General features: G+C 44.8%; 1 long non-coding RNA gene across 2 annotated transcripts; it reads left to right on the top strand.

The window, feature by feature from the left end:
- Positions 1 to 26: 26 nt before the first annotated feature.
- Positions 27 to 13617, top strand: LOC117796335. Of its 2 annotated transcripts, XR_004620738.1 has the most exons (4): positions 27 to 891; positions 1257 to 1469; positions 4909 to 5014; positions 11709 to 13617. It is a non-coding gene; the product is annotated as an uncharacterized LOC117796335 (long non-coding RNA). The 2 variants fall into 2 exon arrangements; XR_004620737.1 differs by having other exon boundaries at positions 27 to 1469.
- Positions 13618 to 26186: the final 12569 nt, after the last annotated feature.

Raw genomic sequence — 26186 nt, 5'->3', positions numbered from 1 at the left:
GAGCCTGCTTCTCCCTTTGCCCCTGTTTGTGCTTTCTCTCTCTCTCTCTCAAATAAATAAATAAAATCTTAAAAAAAAAAAAAAAAAAGAATTTGCTCTTCATTCCCCGGCAGTCTGAAATGCTTGTTGTTGAATTTCTATTCAGAAACTCCAGAGTAGACGCCTGGGAATTTGCTCTGCAGTTAAAATCCACCTTGTGTTTATATAGTTTTATTCAAGAACACAAGATAACATTTTGTTGTGTTTCAGATAGGGAGAAATGTCTACACTTTAGAAAAACTGATGTTTTCTATCGTGTTCAATATTGATCCACTTGGAAGAGCTTCAGAAGGTTTCATTAAAATGACCAGAACCATCCCAGACAGGTGAAACTATGAGTCAAAATCGTTAATGGAGACATCAGAGCATAGGACACAGTAAGCTAGCTATGTTTACAGTAACAGCTTTGTTACAAAATCTTTATTTGTGAATTCCATGTGGACAGAAAACTAATCAAGTTGATTTTTATTACTTTAATTCTTAAAGGTGGATGTATTTTGCTTTTCGGGGGGAAAACATCTGAGATTCCCCGACAGTGCTGGGGCATCTAAATGGATGGGAGTTGGTGGTTTAACAAGTGAGGGACTGTTTGGGGGTGAACATCTCACCAGTAGATGTCAGGTGAGCCCGTGCAGACTTCACTCATACAGACTACTTGTCAATTGCCTTCCAGAGAAAAAGTAAGTGACCTCTCCAAGAATACCCAGGGCCAGACATAGATGACTGGGAAAATGCTGGGAGACTATGAGCCCTTTCCAGCCCTACTGAAGATTGCTGCCAGTGCAGCCACCTCCTTATTAAAGCATCGGTTTCCAGAAAAGCCTCATTTACAATGCATGTTACCCGTGAAAAGTAGGTAACAAGTTACCTATGAGAACTTATCGTGGGAGATTTGGTGGGAAGTTTGGAGGAAGAGGGGCTTTTATGACCCCTCCTCATTAAACAGGACATACCTGGTTTGGGCACAATTATGAAAAGTATGGAGCAGCCAGCAGTGGTCACGAGACATCATGTGCCTAGGAAGATGAGGCAGTGGGTTTGCCAAAAGATAATCCGTTCTGCCAAAGGTGTAGCTTAATTCATCTTATACTCGTCCAAAAAGAGGCTCAGAGGATAAGGTGTTTGCTGAGAGTGCCAACGCCAATCACCAGACTAGAGCTGTCTAGACAGAGCACTGTGACTGCGGACTTTAAACATTTCATTTATTTTCTTTCTAGCCTGGTAAGGGTAAAACACGTTTATTACGAATCGATTATATTGTCGGAAGAACGAAAGCCATCAAAGGTATCTTGCTCTGCCACCTAGTGGTGAGCTTTCACCTGCCTGTTACGGAGAGGAGACTGACGGCTGGCTGTCCAGGGCCAGCTCCAGGAACGTCGCGCGGGTGTCTACGGGGATGGCTCGGGCACGGGTTCTGTACTCCAGACAAGGTGAGCAAGGAGACTGGGCGGACGTTTGTTGAGTCACTACCCTAGAAACCGTATATCGGAAACCATCATTCATTCAATTCTCAAAAGCTTGTGAGGAAGTTACGTTCGTTCTTTGTTTTACCTCCAAATAAATGGAGGCTTGGGGGTTAAGACCTTGAGGCCACTCAGCTAGAATCAGTGGGACGATGCTTAAACCACCAGCCCCCTGGAAATGAATGCATTTGAAGTCATAAGTGTTCCTGATAAAGGATGTGTAGGACACGACTTGCAAGTCGTCATAAAATACATCATTGTCAATTCCATTTGACACTTGATTCCCACAGAATGCTTTCATTGATTTTTGTTGTAGCTGACCTGTTGCAGTTGACAAAAGGGTGTAGTTCTGAGATGCACATCTGTTGATTTCTTTTTACATTAATGATTAACAGAGAACTGAAACAAGGAAGACATGTCAGAACTTCACTCATTCATCAGTCACTGAGTGACTTCTTTGTTGAAGCAGATAAAAGTGTCTGACTACTGGAAGAGTATTTCCTCAATTTCTGTGCTATTCTCAGTGTAATGGTTCCAGACATGGTACCATCATAAGTTTAATCTGCATTATTAACATTTTCTCCATCTTTTTCTTAAATTCAGACAATCAGCAGGTCAAGCCTCTATTGGGAGCATTTCCCAGTGTCCATGGTGTAAATGTTCCCATGTGGCCAATTTCAAATAATAGGGTGACGTCACTGCACATAAGAGTTGGGAAGAGATACACAGTAGCACAGGGTTATATTTCCAACAAAAAATACAATGAAGGGAAATAACCCCAAGAGCATAGTAAGATGGACAGCTGATCCTCATCATTTGGGGATTCCACACTTGCAAACCTGTCCACTTGCTAAGACTTATTTGTAACCCCAAAATCAAGCCTCACTGTGCTCTGGCGGTCACTCACAGGCATGCAGAGCAGTGAGAAGTTTGAGAATACATGAGCGTTGTTCACGCATGAGTCATAGGGCTGTTGGCTGTGAGTTCCACGTTAATGTATCAACAAGATGTATTAAATAAGATGTCTCCGAACAGAAACATACATCAAACAAGGTGATGTTTTGATCAGTGGATGAAAATGTGACCAGACTCTTAGGATCCTAACCCAGTATTTCCCCTGATTACACTGGTTCTAACACTGTATTCACAAATTCGGTGTTCAGGGTAACTTTACAGAACGTGACTACTACTAATCACAGGAATGGACTGTAGTAAATAATTAGGACATGATGCACTTTAAGTAATTAGTACCTTTGTTTTTTTATATCATTTTTAGTTAAATTATTTGTTTTATATTTTTTAAATTAAATTATTTGTAAATTGAGTATAGTTTTTAAGAATGGCTTTGTCTAGAGACGCCTAGATGGCTCAGTGGATTAGGCATCTGCCTTCGGTTCAGGTCATAATCCCGCGGTCCTGGGATTGAGTTCCACATCAGGCTCCTTGGTCTCGGGGAGCCTGCCTCCCCCTCTGCCTGCCTCTCCCCCTGCTTGTGCTCTCTCTCTCTCTCTGACAAATAAATAAAATCTTAAAAAAAAGAAAGAAAAAAAAAAAGAATGGCTTTGTCTAACAACTGGTTTGCAAAATTCCTGACATTTCAAGTCCTCTCTGGAAAGTGTGCCCAACGTGCCACTAGCTAGGAGGGGCCAGCATATGAACAAAGTCTGTCTGACTCCATCACCTACCTGGTCTCTTGCTTTTTGAAGCTCACATGGAAACCTCTACTTAGGACCAAAAAAAAAAAAAATCTAGGTGCAATTGCTTTCCAGGCTTTAGTCTAACTTAGTGCAAGATGGGTAGTGTTTGGCGGAAAAAGGACCACATTCCCTGCAGGACTTAGGAGGAATTTATGAAAGAAGGTGCCCTAAACCATGCCAGGAGATGCACAGCACCATTTAAATGATAGAGACCCTGTGTCTTTGGAACCTTGTTTAGTATACACTAGCATAGATAAACACTAAAAACGTGAGGCAAAGCACCCAGAAAATAGACCAGAACCAGAAAGAAAATAGACCACAAAACCTAAAAATAATCAGGCCACCAAGTCTGATAAACTTTATATGATTTCTTGTGTTTGTCCTCTTCTATTTTTTAAATTTTATTTGTTTGTTTTATTTTTTTTAAAGATTTTAATTATTTATTTGACAGAGAGACAGCCAGCGAGAGAGGGAACACAAGCAGGGGGAGTGGGAAAGGAAGAAGCAGGCTCCCCGCGGAGGAACCTGATGTGGGGCTCGATCCCAGAACGCTGCTGGGATCATGCGCTGAACCGAAGGCAGACACTTAACGACTGAACCACCCAGGCGCCCCTGTTTGTTTTAGCAAGGTTTATTGAGTAGAGTACAAAGCTCGCAAGGAGGGAGGGGACCCGAGAGGGTTGCCCTCTTCTATTTTTTTGAAGATGTATTTATTTATTTGAGAGAAGGAGAGCATGGGGAGAGCAGAAGCAGAGGGAGAGAGAGAATCCCAAGCAGACTCTGTGCTGAGCATGGAGCCCGACACGATGCCCGATGCAACATGGGGCTCAATCTTACCACCCTGAGATCATGACCTGAGCTGAAATCAAGAGTCAGACGCTTAACTGACTGAGCCACCCAGGTGCCCCTATCCTCTTTTAAATTTTGTTCTTGCTGACCTCTGTATTTGGAGGATGAGGGGATTAAAAATGAGTATAGGTACAGATAGAAAAATGTGATGAGTTTTCAACTATTTTGAAATTGCATGATTTCTTTTGTCTTTAGATTTTTTTTTGAGGTATAACTGACATAGAACATTACATTAGTAGCACAGCATGATTCAGTATTTGTATCTATTGTGAAATGATCATAACGTTCATCTAGTTAACATCCATCACCACACATTGTTACAGAATATTTTTTCTTGTGATGAGAACTTTTAAGATCTACTCTCTTAGCGACTTTCAGATACACTGTACAGTATTAACTGTCATCACCAGGCTGTACATTACATCCCCAGGACTGACTTAATTTTTCACTGGAAGTTTGCACCTTTTCCGTGACTTCTTGTTGGCTATTTTGACCCTATAACTAAAGCAAGTTGCAGTTATGTTTTGGGATTCTTATAACCCTTGACATCATGGAGAACCTGTTGAAGTAGGCATGACAGTTTTCAGGATCCATGGACTAGGAGGAGAAGGTGGGTAGTGGAGGAGACAGAACAGTTGACAGACGTGGGAGAGGTCCAGCGAAGCTCTTTAGGTGAAGTAGAAATTGCAAGCCTTTTTCATCCTTCCATGAAAACTGTATTTTCAAAGCTGTGGATAAAAATACCAAAATCCCTGGTTAATGTTTTTGTCATTCTTTACAGCGATTGTGACTTGTTTGACCGTGTTTTGGTATCTGCTAACTGGCTAATAATTCCTGTAAGACCTTTTGCACTTCGGCAGGATGAAGAGGAATGAGAGCACCGGAGGACCTGGAACATGAAAGAGCCTTGATAATCTCACACGGGAGGAATTGGAGCCCTAAATGCTGAGAGAAGCGCTCCACACCGTAAGTGACCACATGGCCCGTCTCAGTCCATTCACGTTGCTATAACAAAACTCCATAGAGTGGGGGGCTTCTAAACAGCAATCATTTATTTCTCACAGTTTGGAGGCCAGAAGTCTGCGATCAGGGCCCTTTCCCTGGTTCACAGCGGGTACCTTCTTGTGTGCTCACGTTGTGGAAGGGGGTAGGGAGCTCTATGGGGACCCTATTATGAAGGCACTAACCCCATTCATGAGGGCTCTACTCTCATGACCTGAGCACCTCCCAGGGCTCCACCTCCTGATGCCGTCATCTTGGACGTTAGGATTCCAGCATAGGAATTTGGCAAGGACACAAACATTCAGGCCAGAGCACAGGATAGGCCCCCATCTCCGTGTCCCTGGCCCTGTGTACCTCCCCTCCTTGGTCACTTTTCCATCCCCTTCTCTCTCTGGCCAGCTCTTCCACACTCCCCGCCATCTGTTCACATTCTGTGTACAGTATGTATTTAATTATTGGAGTAGAAGGCACTGTAAGCCATGCCAGTTATTAAAATTTTAGGGCTGTGGGAAAAACCCTGACTTGGACTCAGCGTAGCTGGCCATCAGACCTGACTCTGAGACTGACTTCTATGGCTGTAGAAGGGAGACAGTGGCATCTGCTCTGCTTACCTCTCTGGGTGGGTCGTGTTCAAATGAGATAATAGGGGTGCCTGGGTGGCTAGTCGGTTAAGCATCTGCCTTCGGCTCAGGGCCCTGGGATCAAGTCCCACATCGGGCTCCTTGCTCAATAGGGAGCCTGCTTCTCCCTCTGCCTGCCACTCCCCCTGCTTGTGCTTTTTCTCTCTCTCTGACAAATAAATAAAATCTTTTTTAAAATGAGACAATAAATATTAAAGTTTGTTGTAAACTGTAAATTGCCGCAAAACAGAATTTGTTACTCCTTTTTTTTTTTTTTAAGTAGAACGCAGGCTCTGAGATCAAGACGCAGAGTTGGCTGCTTCACCAGCTGAGCCACCCAGCCACCCCAGAAGTTGTTACTCCTCTTAATCATTCTTTGAATCTTCTAGTTCCCCAATCCTGTTGCTGTTGTGTCACAATGGTTACTGTTTGTTGTACCAACCACTTCTCAGCTACTTTTTAGGACAATTGTAGACAAAACAGCAAGATCTCTTCCTTCCCATGCTGACCGCTTTCTGCAAGGTTCAACTGAGTGAGCTCTCCCTTTGTGCAAGTAGGATGATTTTCCAGGTGTCTGACGTTAACCAGAGGTCTCAGTGAAGGTGCCACCTCCTTACGTATTGGTCTAGAAATATGTTTGAGCACACTGCTTACAAGGCAGTAAGGTTGAGACAGATGCCCAATAACCACAATTTATTTGCTACCGGCCACAAAGATAAATTCTCTTGTAATACACGGCAGCAGCCTCTCTGTTCCTTAATTAAGTGGTTCTTATAGGAAGATCATGTGCTGGCAACTGCAGAGCGCTGGTACTCGAATCCAGAGGCACGTTAGCATCACCTATGAGCAGGAAAAACTGACGTATCAGGCCCCGCCCCAGACCAATCAGACTCTCTCTGCAGGTGAAACCTGGTACAGGTGTTGCTTTAAGCACACTTCCCCCAGCTGACGCTGACAACATGGGCTTGTAAACCACTGCTTTGGCAATTCTGAAGATACTTCACAGTTTGATAGTAGTTTCCATTAGGTACCTCGGGGAATGATGGCTTTCCCCTTCATTTCTAGGGTGGGTTAGCTGCACCATCCCAGGTTCACAGCTGGGGTGGGCACACATGTTCAATAACAGTCCCCATGCTGAGCGGCATGTGCCCAACAGATGTGGCCAGGGCCCTGCTCAGCAATGTGCATACTCACTGCTTGGTAAAACCCGGATGCTGACCAACCCTGGGTTCTGTCCTCTGTCCTGTACGCATACACATTGCCCTTGTGGTCAGACCCACAGCCATCTCACAGTGCTGCCTGTGAAGGACCCCCACCACTGTATCTGCAGCCCAGATCTACTGTTCACATTCAGCCCAGCTGCTGGCTGTGCATCTCCATGCAGATGACCCTCAAGGATCCCACACTCAACTTGTCCCGTGATGGAGCCAACATACATCACCCCGTGAACCTCTCTGCCTACCCCCCTCAAAACAGCCCTAGTTTTCCCAGTTTCCTCCCTATCTTCTACCCCAGTAAAGAGCTTCACCATAGAGCCTCTCTAGTCAGAAACCTCACGGTCAACCCCACCACCCAAATTCAGGCACCAAGTCCCACCAAATCCACCTGCTACTGGAAACAATGTGAATATTTCATGTTTCTGGCTGGCCAGGGCTTTCGGAGCAAAATTTACGGCATCCTAAGTGTAAGGATGAGTGTAACCATTCCTTGGAAGACAGAGATAGTGAATTACTTCAGAGAGATTTACAGGTTTATTTCCCCCCTGAGCCATTTGTTTGTCATTCATTTATCTTCATTTACGTGTGTTGTAATACAGAGGGACCTTCTTCCCCTTCACTCCCCAGAGAGGATTTATTTCCTTTAAGAAGTTAATTTCATTCCCTCTCTGAACGGGAGGGAGCAGCTATGCAGTAGATTTTATAAAGCACCAAAATTTATAATTTGGGGGTTCCTCTCCAATAGTGCAGGTCCCCCTTTAAAGATTGATTTATTTATTCTTAGCCAGGGGAGGGGCAGAAGGAGAGGAAGAGAGAGAATCCCAAGCAGACTCCCTGATGAGTGCAGAGTCCGAAGCGGGGCTCAATTCCATAACCCTAAGATCATGACCTGAGCTGAAATCAAGATTTGGATGCCCAACTGACTGAGCCACCCAGGCGTCCCCAGATCCCCTTTATATGTGCAATGTGACACGTTGGGGTAAAAGGGGGCAGAGGGTCGAGTTACTTCTTAAGTAAACAGTCAGTCTGCCTCTGATCCAGAAAACTTGTTTTCTCCTGTCAGGATAAAATAAATATGTCTGTAAAGACTTATATGGTAAGTATCTCCCAGACCTATTCTTGTGATTGCAAATGACAGAAACCAAACTCAAACCAGCACAAATTAAATGAGGGACTTCATCATTAAGGGAGATTTGGAAGCCAGATGACAAGGCATGATATTGTGATTTAAAGCAAGAAATATATATATTTGGTCTTTGTCCTTCCTGGCAGAGCTCCTAAAACCCTGTTATTTCTTAAGTGGTAAGAGCGATAAAGGCATCTTGTTATTCATAACAAATCCTCCCAACCACACCTGAGTCTGTTCCTGAGGTGACTTTTAGGCTGCACCTAAGGATGGGGCCTGGTTGCCAGGAAAACCAATCATGTGACTCGAGGGTAGGAACTTTCAGTCCCACCCACCCCCCCCCCACCTCTGAGGAAGAGAGAGGGGCTGGAAGTTGAATTGTTTGCCAGTAGTCAATGATTTAATCAATCCTGCCTGTGTAATGAAGCCTCCAAAAAAACCCAAAAGGATGGGGTTCAGAGAGCATGGAAGCCCTGCACCCTTCCCCACCCCCATTCCTTGCATGCCGCATCTCTTCCACCTGGCTCTTCTAAGTTATACTCTTTTATAATAAACCAGTGATCTAGTAAGTAAAATGTTTCTCTGAGATTGGTGAACCACTCTAGCAAATTAATGGAATGTGAAGTGGGGGTCATGGGGACTTCTGATTTATAGCCAGTGGGTCAGAGCCCAGGGGACAGCCTGGACTTGTGCTTGGCATCTGACGTGGGGCCGGGGGATTGGGGTGCAGTAATGTGGGACTGAGCCCTTTACCTATGGGATCTGATGCTGTCTCCAGATAGATAGTGTCAGAATTGAGTTCAACTGTAGGACCCCCACGGTGTTGGAGAATTTCTTGGTGGTATTGGAAAACCCACACACATCGGAATTGGTGTCAGAATTGTACGAGGGAACCAAATCACAGAAGACAACGAGTAATAATAAGGGCTTCGTGTTTACAGACTACTTTCATATCCCAGTCGTGTAGCTGGAGGAGGTGATGTTAATCCCCTTCTGTATCCAAAGATACTGAAATTAAGTGTGTTGCCCAAACAGGGGTAAAGAAAGACCCAGGATTTGACCAGAAACCCAGAGGCTTTGCCCAGAAGCACAGTATTCTCCCCACGGCACTCCACAGCTGCTTCACAGAGATTAATTCCAGGGATAGTAACAGCACTAACACTGCGTACTTCCTATGTTTCCAGCAGGTTCCAAGCCCCCTTCCGAGGATCGGCTCACTTAATCCTAACCACCACAGCCTGTGAGATCCATCCTTCTGTTGTTTCACAGGCAGGGAAACCAGAGAAGCAGAGTAGTTTGCCTTATGGACCTATGCTCTCTGCCGTCCGCAGTGCTTATGGACCTATGCTCTCTGCCGTCCGCAGTGCTTACGAAAAAAGGTTGCTTTCCTACGGAGAGCTAAACAGTGGGTTTCCCAGCATGCCAGCAATTAGATAAAGAGTTAAAACAAATATAAATTCTTTCAAGGAGCGTGCTGGTGGTTCCTGGGATCTTAAGTGATCCTGTGTATACCTTAGAAAGGTAGCTTGAGCCCTACTCCCCAAGGTGGGAGATTTGGGAATCCTGTGACAATAGTCGCTCCTTAAAGGCCAGGCAAGGTAAGGAAAGTCGGTTAAGCGAGATCAAGTGCCCTGTGGTAGAAAATTCCATGCTTGATATCAGGAGACACACAAAAGGGGCAGAAAGATGACGAATTAAAAAAAAAATCACTTGGAATTAGAGAATAGCTCAAATTGCATTGAAATCAGTTACATTTTTCTTAAGAGGACAGAAAGATTTTCCTTTTCTTGAGTGAGAGAAGAGAAATGTACACTGTTTCTAGGGCAGGGGTTGGCCTTTCTCTGGGTTGGAGGGTGAAAGCTGGAGAGGGGAATCTTCAGAGTGGAGAGGATTCTTGGCCAGAGACACTTGCTAGATGGTTGTTTTTTTAAAAGGTGGTTTTTCTATAATGCTGAAGCTAGCTCCTTTTGAATCAGTATTGGAAGGAGACAGTATCAACCATAAATAGGTGAGGGTGTCCCCATGAACTGCAATAAAACATTTCTTTTTTGTTTTTGAGAGAGAGAGAGGGAGAACACGAGCAAGGGGGAGGGGCAGTGGCAGAGGGAGAGAGAGAATCTTAAGCAGGCTCCACACCCAGTGCAGAGCCTGACGCAGGGCTGGATCCCAAGACTCTGGGATCATAACCTGAGCCAAGGCAGACAATTAACTGACTGAGCCACCCAAAGGCCCCTGCAGTAAAATGATTTATGTGAGCATCTGCTGTCCCTTAATGTGGCAAGAGCTATTGTCGTTCCTTCTACTCTATTAAAAATACAACACACCGTTTAAACAACTTTTTCACTGGGCCAGTGAATAGAATAACACTTGGACTTGCAGGAAAACCTTATGGTTGGAAAAAGCAAGTGTACTTGCAGAGACACATGTACTGCATTAACAAAATGGGCTATTCGCCTAGAATTTTCACTCACTGAAGGTGAACATCAAGAGGGAAAGAGGAATTGCTTCTCAGAACAGAAGCCTCCTCTTTCATTTTGTATCCTGAGATTTGTGCAGTAGTGTGTGTGAGTGTGTGTGAGAGTGTGAAGGAGAAGAGAGGCAGTGTACGTAAGAACTGGAAAGAAACACTAGCTAACAGAAGAATTTATTTAAAAATTATGAAACAGTGTTACTAGGGACACCTGGGTGGCTCAGTGGGCCTTCAGTGAAGCATCTGCCTTCAGCTCAGGTCATGATCCCAGGGTCCTGGGCTCCACATCAGGCCCCCTGCTCAGCGGGATGTCTGCTTCTCCCTCTCCCTCTATCCCCGCTTGTGCTCTCTCTCTCTCTCTCTCTCTCTCTCTCTCTCTCTCGCGCGCGCGCGCGCGCGCGCGCGCTCTCAAATAAATAAACAAAGTCTTTAAAAAAGAACAATGTTACTGAACCATGTAGTGACTTTTGGTGTTTCCTGTCTTTATAAAACAAGTTATTTGTAGATGGAAAGCTGTTTGCTAAGTTTTCTCAATATCCTTTTTCCTTCACATTCTTAGACATAGTACACAAGCACATTTCTTCTCATGTGTTTAGAGGTATTCACTATGCTGCTTTCTGTTTAATAATTCCTTCTTCTCTAGAAATGATGCCCAATAGACAGGCTGGAACCCAATGCCCTCCCTCTACTGTGGGAGTATAGTGATTGGTCCACATCCACAGTGATTGATCCAGATAGGGGCCAATCAGAATTCTTCCTCTGCCCCCCCTTTTTTAACTAGAGCTAGGAAAGGTGGTGGGGCTAGTGGTAGAGCTCCATATATGAATCCCAGAAGTTGTTAATGGTCATATTTCTTTAACATCTGAGCCACCCTGCTAACTGTCCTGTGAAGTCCCCCATTTTGCCTAAGGCAGCCAGGCCACAATAAGATCACAGGAACTTGACCCAGAGGGAAAGGCTGAGAGAAGAACCATGGCAATGTTCAGGACTTCCATTCTAGTTGCTTCCAAGGCTCAGCTGGAATCACTTTCATTCCTTTAATTTTATTATTCATCCCCTTCCTTCCATTATTTAAAATATTCCAATACCCTTCCAATAAATTCCCCTTTGTTTTCAGCGAGCTCAAATTTGTTTGTCACAAGTATCTAACAGGGCCCCCTACTAGCCAGACGTAATCAAACACGAGTCCTGCTGCTGTTTAAAACCTATGTGTGGTTTTTTTCAGGTCGAACCAAAGACATTTACAAAGTTTTGTCTGACCGGTGCCTTGGGGGAAATGCCGTCCCGCAAAAGATTTGCTGTGAGCCCAGGGCACCTGCAATCTCTGAGGGGCCTTGCAGCCAAGGACTCAGGCACCACCTGCCCTGGTCCCAGGGAAATGGCAGACACCTATGGTTCAGGCCCCCTCTGCAGTAAGATGACCTCCTCTCCTGCTGATCCACGGGCCCTCGGTGGCACGCTCCCACCGGGAGAGGAGCACCGCGGGAACAGGCGCCTGCTCCTGTTCAAGCTCTTGCTTATACTACCACAGTAAGTGAGTAAAGGCTTGATTGCTGCCATCACTTTGGCAAACATGTTACAACTTCGATATTAGAAGACATTCTTGTGCTTGAAAAGATCGATAAGCTGGAATACATACTTCTGAAATTTTTTAACCTGGCTTCTATCAATGTACAGTTGACCCTTGAACAACCTGGGTTAGGGACACTGACCCCCCAGACAGTGGAAAATCTGCATTTAACTTCTGACTCTGGTGCAACTGAACTACTAATAGCCTACTGTTGACCGAAAGCCTTACCAATAAGATAAACAGTTGAGTAACTGTTATCTGTGGTATATGCTACATTCTTACAATAAAGTAAGCTAGAGAAAAAAAATAATAATGAAGAGAAAATACATTTACAGTCCTGGATTTATTATTAAAAAAAAAAAAAGTCTGCATGTAAGTCGACCCATGCAATTCAAACCCATGTTGCCCAAGGGTCAACTGTATGTGAACTTTTTCTTCAGAAAGTCCTGGATAACTCACACTTAGAGCCATCATTAGACTCACAAGTCACCATGGTAGCAATTATAAGTCGCCATGACAAAGCAACAAATTCTGATTTTGTTGCATTTAGATGCTCTTCATTCCTTCAATGAGAACTACAGCATTCTTAACTCTCCCTGCCTCTGTGTTATAGAATTTTCCCATTCAAGATAGGAAGGTACCTAAGAATCATGACTTTTGTGAATGGTAATCAAAATCATTCTGTTGGCACAGTCTCTGCCTTTGATCTTAAGGAGGGAGTGAGAACAAAGATTGTCATCAGAGCTGAGATTCAGAAATTGTCTGACAAAGGACGGATTTTTAAATTAATTGACTTGTCCTTTAGGTCCCATTTTTGGGTGCTGTTAACTATTTTTAATTCATTTTAAAAATCTTCTCTACCTCTTTTTTTTCTTTTTCTTGACTAACTCAGCGTCTTTCTTTTAAGCCCTACATCCACCACCTAGGCAGGCACGAGGACAAATCCACTTGTGATTGACTTTACGATTGCGTGTTTCCTTAACACGCACCCATTCCATGAGCCCAGAGTGCATAAAATAAATATATGCCCAACTCACTTGACTGAGGCTGCTATGTCAAATGTCAGCTTGGGAATAGATGCCTCTTCTGCTGAGTCAAGCCCAGAATGACAACCAAAATGCAAGACGATACAGAGAGCCTGGAGGGCTAGCCTGGCAAGGTCCAAGGAGGAGGTGAGGCTCGCACTTAGTTGAGAGAGTCAAGCGAGAGAGTCTCCCAAGAAAGGAGGAGAGGAGGCAACAGGAGCCAAGGGTAGGGTCGGCTTACAATCTTATTACCAGGACTCGGCTCTCCAGTCTCTGCACGTACATGTTTATTCTTTGTGCCAAAATCGTCGTACCCAGAAGATGTAGAGCTGAACTGACTACCCCAACATCTCGATTTTTTCAACTGTAGCTCAATTATTTATTTTAATTGAGTAAAAAAAAAATGTTTTAATCCTGCCATTTGCAGCTGTACAAAGGGACCTTGAGGGCATTATGCTAAGTGAAGTACCCAGGCAAAGACAAATGCCACCTGCCATCCCTTATATGTGGAATCCAATTTTTAAGAAAGTCGCACTAATAAAAACAGAGAGTAAAAACGTGGTTGGAACCCCGGGGTGGGGGGGATGGGGGGATATAGGGAGAGGGTGATAGAAGGGTACAATCTGTCAGCTATAAGATGAATAAGGTCTGGGGATCTTATGTAACACAGGGCGACTATAGTTGATGGCACTGTTATATAATTGAAATTTGCTAACAGAGTGGAATGTAAATGTTCTCATACACAAATAAACATGTGAGGTGATGGATGTGTTAATTAAGCAAATGGTAGGAATCCTTTCACAAAAATATTTAACTTTATCCTTGGGGACATTGGCTGTCAGATGATGGCACCTACTATGAGTCCAAATCTCTTGGTTTTCTGGAATACCATAGTAACGATGTTCTTTTATTTTTCCATTTGAGAAATAACCTTTGGAATAATTAGAAAACACCTTCGTATGACTCAATATCTTTTCTCCCTATGTCCTCTGAGGCCTGTAACACTGACCTGCCCTAGGAATTCTGGATTCCAAAAACCCTTGGTGAATGAAGTCAGCACAGGGTCGATGAGATGACTCACCAGTGGGATTCTCCGTTATCTGTTTCCTTTAAGAAAGTCACTCCCAGTAGTTTCAGCGTGTGGATCTCCTGATAAAGCCGTTACACTTCTGTCGTCTGCATTCATACCCTGGTGTGCTGATCACGGGGGTGATGATAGGGTGGTGGCTCTGCCTGACTCACCCCTTCCAAATGGAAGCAGCCCCAGTGTAAATGCTTTCAGATTGTTTAAAATGGGTACGAATGAGAAATTCACATTTTTGCTTCAGGCTGTGGAACTCCTGAGCCATCCGAGGACCCCAAGCCCCATTTGCGTTTGTGTTTGCGCCCATGAAAGGTGCTCCAACCCATTTATCTGTAACACTCCCATGATCAGAAAGGAATAGGCTCCTTCCCCCTTCCCCATGGAGTGTGGGGCTGTCACCCTTGCTTCTCATAACTTATGAATTTGCGGAGGAAACAAATGCACATGCCTGAGAAATTAACAATGCAAGTAGACAGGAGTTAAGACTTCGACGTCTATGTATGAAACTCTCCCACCCGGAAAATGGCTGAGTTAAGCTAATTCACCCAGAAAAATGAAAGAGAGAGTTGTATGGGTTCCACACAGGACCGAAGCCCTGGAGCCCCAGAAGAGCACGGGAATAGTTCATAGGTTAATAGGTATAGTCACCAATCACGTGTCTCTCCCTTAAAACCATCAGCGATCTTAAAGTTGTGACTAAAGCCAGCATCTTTTTTTTTTAAAGATTTTATTTATGTATTTGACACAGAGAGAGTGCATGGCAGGGGTTGGGGGATGGCGGCAGAGGGAGAGGCAGAAGCAGGCTCCCCACTGAGCAGGGAGCCCTATGTGGGGTTCAATCCCAGGACCCTGGGATCATGACCTGAGCTGAAGGCAGACGCTTAACTGACTGAGCCCCTAGACACCCCGTCAGCATCTTTGAAAGACAAATTCTGACAGAGAAAACAAGGCCATGGCCTGATTTGAAGTGGAACATCGGCTGCCTCTATTAGAAGCGACCACACAGCACAGAGTAGGGACCCCTTTTGCTAAATAGTGTTGCAGCCACATGTGGCAGAGTGCAGACTTCAGGGAGGTCAGGCACAATTACGCCACCAAGTCCAGCCGTCCCCTTTAGGAATGAGCTCCTCTTGCAAAGAATGCGTTGAGTGCATCAGTAAGAAAAAGGATGTCACCAGAAGTTGATGCTGGGGCAGCAGAGTGTCACGGGCAGAACTTACAAAGGAAATGCCTGGGAACTGGGCCCACGACACTTAGCCCACTTGCAAAAGCGTCAGAGAGAGAGAGAGTGGGCACATTTGAGAAGATTTCTTTAGACAAAACAGTGCTGTGAACTCCAGGCACAGGGCCAGACCCTGGGGACAAGGCAGAAACCTCTGTGGGCAAAGAGGCTAGAGTCATAGAAGGAGGGACGCTGACCGCAAGCCTCCTCTCTTTCCCTGGCCACGTGTTCTGCGTTATGGCCAGTCGCATCGGGGAAGAAAATACAAGACCGAATGCCAAAACAAGCAGAGGTTTTGCTAATTTATAGGACTGAGCTTTCTGATTAATAAATTGAGGCACATTTTGTCACCCAGTGGTCTGTAAGACTGTTGTTCCTCGAGACTGACCAGAAATGTGACCAACTTGACAGTTTTTTTTTTTTAAGATTTTATTTATTTATTTGAGAGAGAGAGAGAGAGAGGGCATGAGCAGCAGGCAGCAGGAGAGGGAGAAGCAGACTCCCCTCTGAGTAGGGAGCCTGATGTTGAACTCGATCCCAGGACCCTGAGATCATGACCTGAGCCAAAGGCAGACGCTTAATCAACTAAGCCATTCAGGCTCCCCTCAACTTGACAGTTTTTAATGGACAGAGGAAACTTCCCTCTGCTCCCATCAAAGGACAGTGGAAGAAATAATCAGGTTTAAGTTGTGTTTGATTATTAACAATTTTAAGTAACTTCAACCTGGTTTTCGCCTATATTTTCTCCTCCATTCTCCTCTAAGCACGTAGCAGAATCTATTCCATTTCGTTAGAGCACCCGGCTTCACATCTAGTGTAAAAGCATCAGCTAATTTAAAGAGATTGTGTTAAGGGGCACCTGGGTGGCCCAGTCGGCTGGGCGGCCAACTCATGATTTTGGCGCAGGTCCTGATCTCAGGGTAGCGTGATCCACCCCCGCACTGGGCTCCATTCAGCCCAGAGTCTGCTTGAGGATTCTCTCTCTCTCCCTCTCCCCCTGCCCCTTCCCCCGCTAAAATAAATAAATCAATCTTCAAGGAAATTGTGTTAAGAGTGCTTTTGGCAGTTGTAAGGAGGAAGAATTATATTTTTAGGGACTCAAAGACCGACAGTAGAGAGAAGGGCTGAAGGAGGCTGAAGATGCCTGGTGAGAAAGGAATGGCTGGTGGGATGTGAAAGGATGCTGGGCCCCAGCACCAAGTAGCCATCTTGCCCAAGATGCCCCTTCCCTGACAAGACTCAGGGGCGGTAGAGTCGCTGGACGGAGAGGAGCCGTATAGACTTGGATCACAATTGTCCAGCAGAAGCCACAAGAAAAGACACGCCCAAGTGCCCTGGTGCCAGTAAGACCCATGGGTGTCTTTGTACAACCTTGGAGGAGAAGAGGTGGTCCGATAATGCCTAAGATTGGATTTTCCACTGATCCAGATGCCTGGTCTCAGACTCAGATCTCAAAAATAAAGACATGGATGTTCCTTCTCTACGTTTGTGGCCTGAGATCCACAGCCATCACAATAGCAAAGAAATAGTTGGCATTAAGATGTGATGAGTAGCCAAAGAAATAATCAGCTGGCAGGCAACAGACTGACTTTTTCACCAACTTAGATTTCCAAATTCCAAGATTTTTTTTTTTTTTGCACCACTTAACAAATTTTTTCTTCCCAGGAAGTATTTTTCTATAGTAATAATAAGTACTGAAGTGAGTTGGCAGACAAGGCATTTTAAGGTGTGCTTTAGGAAAAGCGGGAGAATTGTGGGGTTTTTTCCTTGGTGTAGTAGACACCCCTGGGTTTGCCTGCCAGGCCCCCATCTCTGGAACTGCCTTCCCATTCCACCCAATTCATAGGCTGCAGGAGTGGGCTACTGGCAGATGTTTTTCCAGAACACAATTCTATTCCTGCAGTGAATAAGTCACAGGTTCTCCAAAGGGTATGGTGCCCATGGTCGGTGGCCTTTGAGCTCCCATTCCTCCCGGACACTATCACATAGCCATCACATAGCAGCTGTGCAGCTTCGGTAGAATTGACTGTGGACACGAACCCTGATTTGGCCAAAGATGGTGAGCATAGACACATCTTCCTTGCCCAGTGATTGGTTGAGGAATGAGCACAGGGTCTAAGTTGGTCTAATTCAATGTGAAATTAAAGACTGTTTTGTTCACCCATTGGAGGAATAGGAAACACTCTCTTTCTGTACGGTGAAAGCTAAAACTGCTAGACTCACTTTGCTATCAGGAGGTCAGGGGATGCGACTGATAGAAAGCAGGAGAGCAAGCCAAAGAATCACAGAGAAATTGAATGAGAGCCCTGATCAAACCAAACCTGAAGCCCGCCAATGCCATTAGGAGTTTGAAATGTGATTTAATAAATTCACTTCATTGTGTAAGTCTGTTTGAATTGTGTTTTCTGCTGCATCCTGATATGTAAAACTTGGTTCCATCAAGAGGGGAATTACAAGTAACAGACCCTAAAGTGTGAAATTGTCTAAATACGTGGAAAATAGTGAGACAACTCTATTTTATGTAGTGGCAGTGATGAATTGGAATTCAGAAGATGTGCCTACCACGATCTTAACACAAGATTTGGTAGAAACATTCAAGATGTTGGAGTGTATTGATTGCTTATTGCAGCTTTCCAGGAGATTCCACAAGAAAGAGCTTAGGCTCTTTCTCTCAAAACATTATTTTGCTAAAATATGTGAATATTAATATTAATATTACCAAATATCTTAGTAGAGCCTGCAATACAAGACATCTTAGGATATCAAAACCTGGAGTCTGATATGGTTGAAAAAGCTGAACTCTTTACTTCAAGTCAGCGGAAGAAAATCTTGCAAGAGAGACAAGCAGGGTTCGAGGGAGGCGTGATTCTCTCTGCCAAACATAGAGACAGTGACTCTAGTTGCACAGATGGGCTGCAGGAGAGCAGCAGGGGAAAGAGAAACTGTCCCTCCCCATCCTAAGTCGTTACTCTGAATTTTCCTGGGGCAGAAAGAAGCCTAGACGGAGCAGGGCCGTTAGCCAAAGGCTAAGAATGGGTGAAGCAGAGCCAGCAAATACGGTTCCAGCTCTGAAGACGGTCACAAGCCCATGACGTTGACTATATCCTTGGTATAGTTAAATAGAGTTCTCTAACTGCAACCTCGGGCTATGCTGTTGAACATTTCCTGTTCATCGTTCTTTTAATTGGTTCTAGTTCTGGTAAAGAGACAGTTCTGTGTGACTCACAGTCTTTGGCTTCCTGCTCCCATATATTTTTTTTCTTTATTTGGTTGACCCAGGTCATAATGCTTCCTAATATGAATGGGAAAATGAAAGATCCCCCAAAAAAGCTCTCTTAAAAGTTGGCCTAATTTGGGCTTATTTCTTTTTGCTGTACATTTGTAACAGCTAAGGAAGCAGGTAGTGTTTTTATTGATGCTTATTTTTTCCCGTAACTTTGGTTTCTTCAGTATTCTAAACAATTTTTTTTCAGTTTAGAATTTATTTTTTCAAATAGTGATGCTAAGAGAATTTCTATTTTTTTTTTATTTAAAATATTTTTTATTGGGACACTTGGATGGCTCAGTTGGTTAAGCATCTGCCTTAGGTTCAGGTCATGATCCCAGGGTCCTGGGATGGAGCCCCACATTCGGCTCCCTGCTCAGCGAGGAGCCTGCTTCTCCCTTTGCCTGCCACTCCCCCTGCTTGTGCTCTCTGTTTCTCTCTCTGACAAATAAATATATAAAATCTTTTTATAAATAAAATCTTTTAATAAATAATTTTTATTTAAATTCAATTAATTAGGGGAGCCTGGGTGGCTCAGTCATTAAGTGTCTGCCTTCGGCTCAGGGCGTGATCCTGGAGTTCTGGGATCGAGCCCCACATCAGATTCCTCCGCTGGGAGCCTGCTTCTTCCTCCCCCACTCTCCCTACTTGTGTTCCCTCTCTTGCTGTCTGTCTCTATCTCTGTCAAATAAATAAATAAAATCTTTAAAAAATTAATTAATTCAATTAATTAAGATATAGTGTATTATTAGTTTCAGAGATAGAGTTCAGTGATTCATCAGTTGCATAGAACACCCAGTGCTCAATACATCACGTGCCCTCCTTAATGCCCATCCCCCAGTGACCCCATGTCCCCCACCTCCCCTCCAGCAACCCTCAGTTTTTTCCCTAGAGTTAAGAGTCTCTTATAGTTTGTCTCCCTCTCTGATTTTGTCTTGTTTTATTTTTCCCTCCCTTCCCCTATGATCCTCCATTTTGTTTCTTAAATTCCGCATGAGTATAATCATATGATAATTTTATCTCTCTGACTTATTTTGCTTAGCATAATATCTTCTAGTTCCATCCATATTGTTGCAAATGGCAAGATTCCTTTTTTTGATGGCTGAGTAATATTCGAGTGTGTGTGTGTGTGTATGACATCTTCTTTAACCATTCATCTGTTGATGGACATCTGGGCTTTTTCCATAATTTGCTATTGTGGACATTGCTGCTATAAACATTGGGTACAGGTGCCTCTTTGGATCACTACATTTGTATCTTTGGGGTAAATACCCAGTAGTGCAATTCCTGGGTCATAGCGTAGCTCTATTTTCAACTTTTTGAGGGACCTCCATACTGTTTTCCATACTGTGGCTGTACCAGCTTGCATTCCCACCAACCCTGTAGGAGGGTTCCCGTTTCTCCCTAAGCAATTGGTTTCTTAGATTATTCTAAAATGTACTGGGGGTTGGAGAGGTAGGAAGCCCAGACAGGCTCTTCCAGTCTTTGCTGATTTATATATTATGGGTCTAGTGTAATTACTCTTTCTACACTTGATCTTAGCCAAAAGGCCAAGAAGCTATGTAATTACCTTTTCTAAGATGATTTCACTTTTATTTTTTTTAAGATTTAATTTATTTATTTTTGCGAGAGAGAGAGAGTGGGAGGGAGAGAGAGAGGGAGAGTGCAAGAATGCATGAGGGGAGGCAGAGGGAGAAACAGGCTCTCTGCTGAGCAGGGAGCCCAATGCAGGGCTCCATCCCAGGACCTTGGGATCACGACCTGAGCCGAAGGCAGATGCTTAACCAGCTGAGCCACCCAGGTACCCGAAGATGATTTCGCTTAAAATAATATAATAATAATAATAATAATAATAATAATGATGTTTGAGAATTGTTGTCCTAGGCAGTGACCACAAGGATCTGTTCTTAGCTAGTAGTTGTGCTATTATGGTTTAAAAATAAATAGATGATAGATAGATAGATAGATAGATAGATAGATAGATAGATAAGTATCAAAAGGAGAGAAATGGGAAGGAGAGAGTGGCAGTGTCAAAACAGAGGAGGGTGTATCCCTACATGCAGAAGGGGACTCACACCCAGAAGAAAAGTAATCTTCATGGACTCCACATCTTCTGAGATAGCAGCAAGATGTCTACACTGGCTCTCAAGGTAAGGATTAGGGGGAGCAGGAGTGGCTAAAACAGAGCCATTTAAGGGATTTAAAAAATGAACCTCACAACCGACGTCAACGCTGTAACTCAGAGGAATAGGAGAAAAACATGCAGAGAGAGGGTCACGGCTTCCAGAGCTCATCCGATGGTTTGATGTCATCACAGACAAGGAGCAAAAGTCCCTCAGAGGTCACCAGGTCCAGTGTCCTCATTTGAAGATTTAATGAAAGACTGGACTGAGGGAGGTTTCGGGGTCCATATACAGGTGACCTGCTGTAAAAGGCAGTGGTGGCCGGCCAGCCAGCCGTTTACAAATGGCTATCCTACTCTAAAGAGAGAATTATTTGAGGACCTGCAAAGACAACACATCAGGAACTTGATACAAACGGTGCATTTCTTCCCGTGCTCTCTGTCCTACCTGTGGATTCGCTGGCACCTCCTAGCCGAAGCAGTCAGCAGCACAGATATTTGGGGGAGTGATGGCTGAAAAATATCTATGCATACATTACCCGTTGCTATTTTTAAAGTGAATTTGCATTAACTACTCCCCGGTTCCTTCTTTATTGGAGAAGGTGGGTGAATTCCATTAAGCTATAACTTTCCTGTTGAGTCAGAGTTAGAGTCCATCTTTATCTTTTCAGTTTTTCTAGTGATTCCTCTTGCTTGAAGGCTGACGTCGTGGAGGAGAGACTCTCTAATAATTGTGTACCATGTTTCGAGAAGCAGACTCCCCGCTGAACAGGGAGCCCCATCCGGGACTTGATCCCAGGACCCCGGGATCATGACCTAAGCCAAAGGCAGATGCTTAGCCGTCTGACCCACCCAGGTGCCCCCAGCTAGATGTTTTTAATTCTTAAAAGATTCATTTAAGGTGTATCAGTGTAAGGCAAGTAGCGTCCACTGACTTGGGAGAAAGGTCTAGTAGGACCTTGCATCTTTGTCTTGGCGACATTGTCTCCCTGGGGAATGGTTCCATCTACTTAAGGTGCTGAGGCTGTTTGGGAGTGAAGACTCACATCCCAAGCCCTTCTCTACAGTATTTGAAGTTACGGAAACCCACAGAGGGCGCTGTTAGCTGTGGAGGAAAAAAAAAAACTAAACTGAAAAAAAACCACATAGTAATAAAGGTCTAGGAGATCTCTGAAATGAAATGACGGTGAAGATTGAAAGAAACAAGACCAGTGACTAGGACACTGCTTTGAGTCAGGAAGTGGGGGGGGGCATCAAGGCAGGAGCGGTTCTGCCCGTGCGGAGGCAGGACCTCTTCTGGGAGCAGGCTGACATCCCAGGGGAGGGGCTGACTGAGAGAATCCCAAGTGTAGACCCTTCCTGTCTGCAGCAGCAGTGGGAGCAGAGCCCCCTCAGGGCACGTGTGGGAACAGGGAGGCACGTTCTAAAGTAACCAACTTCTGGGAAGGGTTGAAACCTTCTCCAGCTGCATCTTCGAACACCCCTTAGGCATGGTGGGGTGGGGCACGCAAGTCAGGCCCTGACATTCCCAGCTACAGTGAATCGTAGAAGGGCTTAGAGGGCAGGACAGGTTAGACCTTGTCCTGCTTATCATGTCACGTGGGGGTGGAGATGAACCGTGGGGACCCCAGGCAGGGGGAGGGTATTATTTTGTAAATCTGAGCTGAAATAAACAGGTTCTGGGACTCTCGAGATTTGGGGAAGGGGGCTGGTATACTGTCTCTAATGGTGCCCAAAGATGGAAATCTAGGATACCAAGGGTGGGAAGGGGCCAAGGCAGGTTCAAGGGGGTCCCTTCTTCACATAAACGTAAGACCAGGGGGCACAGGCAAGGAGAGCCACCATTTACAACGTTTGATGCCAACCTGGAAGCAGAAAGACGGCCTTCACAGTGGATGCCACCAGGCAAGCTGTGGCCATTCTGCCACCTCCTTGACACTTGCCCTCTGCCCAGGCTTCTGTGCATAATGCTGGGTCTTTAAATCCCCACCAAGGTGGGGCGCCTGGCGGGCTCAGTCAGTGGAGCATGCGTCTCTTGATCTCAGGGCTGTAAATTCAAGCCCCACATTGCGTGTAGAGATTACTTAAAATCTTTAAAATGTAAAAAATTCATTATTTAATTAGTTATTAAAATTAAATAAATCCCCAGCAAGGGCCCATCTGAGACCTCACCCATATAGCCCGTGACCAAGCACAGTGACTCATGGAGTGACTCACCTGGGGGACTGAAGGAGATTGGCATCTAAGAGCCGAACTGCTTTTGCTTGGACACGTCCCATCGCTGGTCGCCCAGCAGGCTGAGGACCCAACCATGTTCCCCAGCCCCATCCTGTCAGAAACCAAGGTGGAGAACGCAGAACAGCCAGGGGGATAGAGCTAGGCAAGAACAGCAGGATCAAGGAAGCAGTGTCAGAGTCTGAAATCCAGGATCAAAGCCAGATGTGAGACACCAGACAAGGATAAACCAAGAAGCCAGCAGCTCATAGCCAGGAACTAAATGCACCTGACTTAGCAGTCCAGATGCAAGGTGTCGAGCCAGAGGCAGGCCCGGTGAGGACGTGCGACTGCTCCACTGGGTCCATGGCAGCCAGTACTTTTCCTTTCCCCTCACCTGCTCAGGATCCTGATGCTTACTCATGCAAGAATGAAGGATGGCATAACCGGAAATTTGAAAGGGAACCAGAAATTCCGCTTTCCTGAAACCCACCGTGCTCTGCTTCCGTCTCTTCTGTCAGGCTCGTCTGTGCTGAAAGCAGCAGAAGGACTTGGAAANAAGGATGGCATAACTGGAAATTTGAAAGGGAACCAGAAATTCCGCTTTCCTGAAACCCACCGTGCTCTGCTTCCGTCTCTTCTGTCAGGCTCGTCTGTGCTGAAAGCAGCAGAAGGACTTGGAAATACCAGCCTGTTCCTCCTCTGCTAAAAGCCTGGAACCATCCCAGGCTCCAGACCACGGCTGAAGAACCCACGGGAGAGCCAAACAAGACGCTGAGGGTCACCACAGCCAACTTGAACTTTACTTTCTCTTATTCCATATTTGCCCTCCAGGGAGGTCTGATTCCTGAAAAATCTCCAAAAAGTAGATTGACAGCTATCATCTTTTCTTTTTACGTTACCCAAGGAGGAAGCTAAGGACAGAGACTGGCAGGGCAACTCTATGCTGATTTGTAGTAGAGCGAAAGCCAGAAAGGGCTTGATGTAAAATAGTGGGACGCAGAACATTCGATCCAAAATTGACCGTTAAACTTAACATGGAGGGGGAGGTAGCTTGACTCTTAGGGTCTCGACAGTTATTCTCCTAAGCCCCAAATACGCTCACACAAAGTGGGGTGATGGTGTGCTTTCAAATGTTGAAAGAATAAAGAGAAGAATGAAGGTACCAACCAATTCGCGAAATATGGAAAGTTGTGTGACATCATCCGGAGGCATGATCTTAAAGCAACGTAAAATTAAAAAGCTGACTTCTCTTAATGTTACACCACTGAAAAGAGTCACAGACGTACACATAGCCGTATAGGAAGGAGCTTTCTCAAATGGCCACACTTCCCAAAAGTTTCCGGCTTCCTTAAATTTGTATTAAAGACTCTAAATGTCTCTGCGATAATTTTCAAACATCGCTGTCTGCATAGACCGACCCAAGGAGGGGTGTCTGGGGACCGATATGATCACACATCGTAGTTAGTGCAGGATGGGCGTGTTGTGGCCTTCAAGCTCTGAATGTCTTAATATTTAGAGAGCAGTTCATTTTATCACACTATCTGAATATTTTCCCGGGAGTTGGTGTGGTTTTCAGTTGCTATGGAGTTGCATGTAGTTGAACCTGCAACCTGGCATGTTATTCTGTTTTGGAAAATAGAGAATATTTAGAGTTTTCTTCCAACGACTCTGAAAAATAAATATACGAAAATTCTGGAGTCAGGCTTGATCTCCAAAAGATTTCCGTGCGTTCGCTTGTACCAGACGATAAATAATTTTAGAAAAATGAAGAACAAGTTAAAGCATGAAGCATGACTGCAGGTGTTATACAGTCTGATATACTAGTTGAAAAAAAATATGAAAAGATATACTTAGTTGTATAAAGAATTCACTTAAAATTTCATCATGAATATTGGATGCGCTTCTAACTTTAAAACAGTAGCTTCTTCTGCACAACCACATCAATAATCCATGTGGAAAAAATATATTTCCTAAACCATGCACCGTTAATTATCGTTGCCATAAAATAATTCCTTTTACTGAGGATTACACTTTCCAGTAACTTTTATTATTTTTTTTAAGATTTTATTTTTAGGTAATCTCTATACCTAATGTGGGGCTCAAACTCACAACCCTGAGATCAAGAGTCAGGTGCTCTATTGATTGAGCCAGCCCAGCACCCCTTTCTAGTAACTTTCAAATGCTTGATGAAAATGTCAGAACTAATGTTCTAAGCAGAGAGGTTACTTTAGACTTTGAGATGTCCTCCTCTTGCTCAGAATCTTCCAGAGCTCTCCAGATTTTGTCCTGCTGTCTGGTCTGCCCGGCACTTTTATTGAAACCCAAATGGTCTCCTCACTGCATCCTGGACCATCCTACTGACTGACTCTTGGACCTCCATCTCAGTTTCTCAGAGGCCAAGATTTTCTGGCTGGAGAGTTCTTCCTTCCCCTGCCCTCTAAAGTCCCAAAGCAGACCAGCCTCTTAGGACAACTCATGTTCCTCTGCTTCTGGAGCCCCTTCCGTACCTCCCCACCAGCCCACCCGCCACGGCATGGTGCTTAACCATATCATTTATTTTGGTTGTACAGCTTGCCACCATGACAAGATTAAGCTTCTAGAGGACCAGCCAAGTCTTATTTTTCCTTTAAGCCCCCTGGGTGTCCAGCAATGAAGCCCAGCATTTGACTGGGTGCTGAGAAGGCCTGAGTTGAAATCCCAGCCCTGTCATCTCATTCATGACTCCCCTGAAATAGCAGTTACGACCCTGTGCCATGTCAGCACTGTGTGCTGCTGGGGGACAAAAAGCTCAATCAGGCATGGCTACCACTTAAAGGCCCTCAAGACTGAGGTGTGTCCTCCCTCACTCCCCACCACCAAAATCATATACTGAAGCCTTACAGTCCTATACAGCTGTATATGGAGGTGGGGGCTCCAAGGAAGTAATCAAGGTTAAATGAGGTCTTAAGGGTGGGGAGAGGAAAGGGTGTGGTCCTGTTGCTGGAGGGGAAGGCCGAGGCTGTTTGAGTTCCCCAAGTTCCTGGCCTGGGATGGCACCGACCTCAGCATCAAGAAGATCTCAGGGGTTTTCCTAGAATCCAAGGTCTGCTTTCCTANTATACAGCTGTATATGGAGGTGGGGGCTCCAAGGAAGTAATCAAGGTTAAATGAGGTCTTAAGGGTGGGGAGAGGAAAGGGTGTGGTCCTGTTGCTGGAGGG

The sequence above is a fragment of the Ailuropoda melanoleuca genome, chromosome 15, assembly GCF_002007445.2.
Source record: "Ailuropoda melanoleuca isolate Jingjing chromosome 15, ASM200744v2, whole genome shotgun sequence".
Taxonomy (NCBI): domain Eukaryota; kingdom Metazoa; phylum Chordata; class Mammalia; order Carnivora; family Ursidae; genus Ailuropoda; species Ailuropoda melanoleuca.
This window is presented reverse-complemented; position numbering and strand designations above follow the sequence as displayed.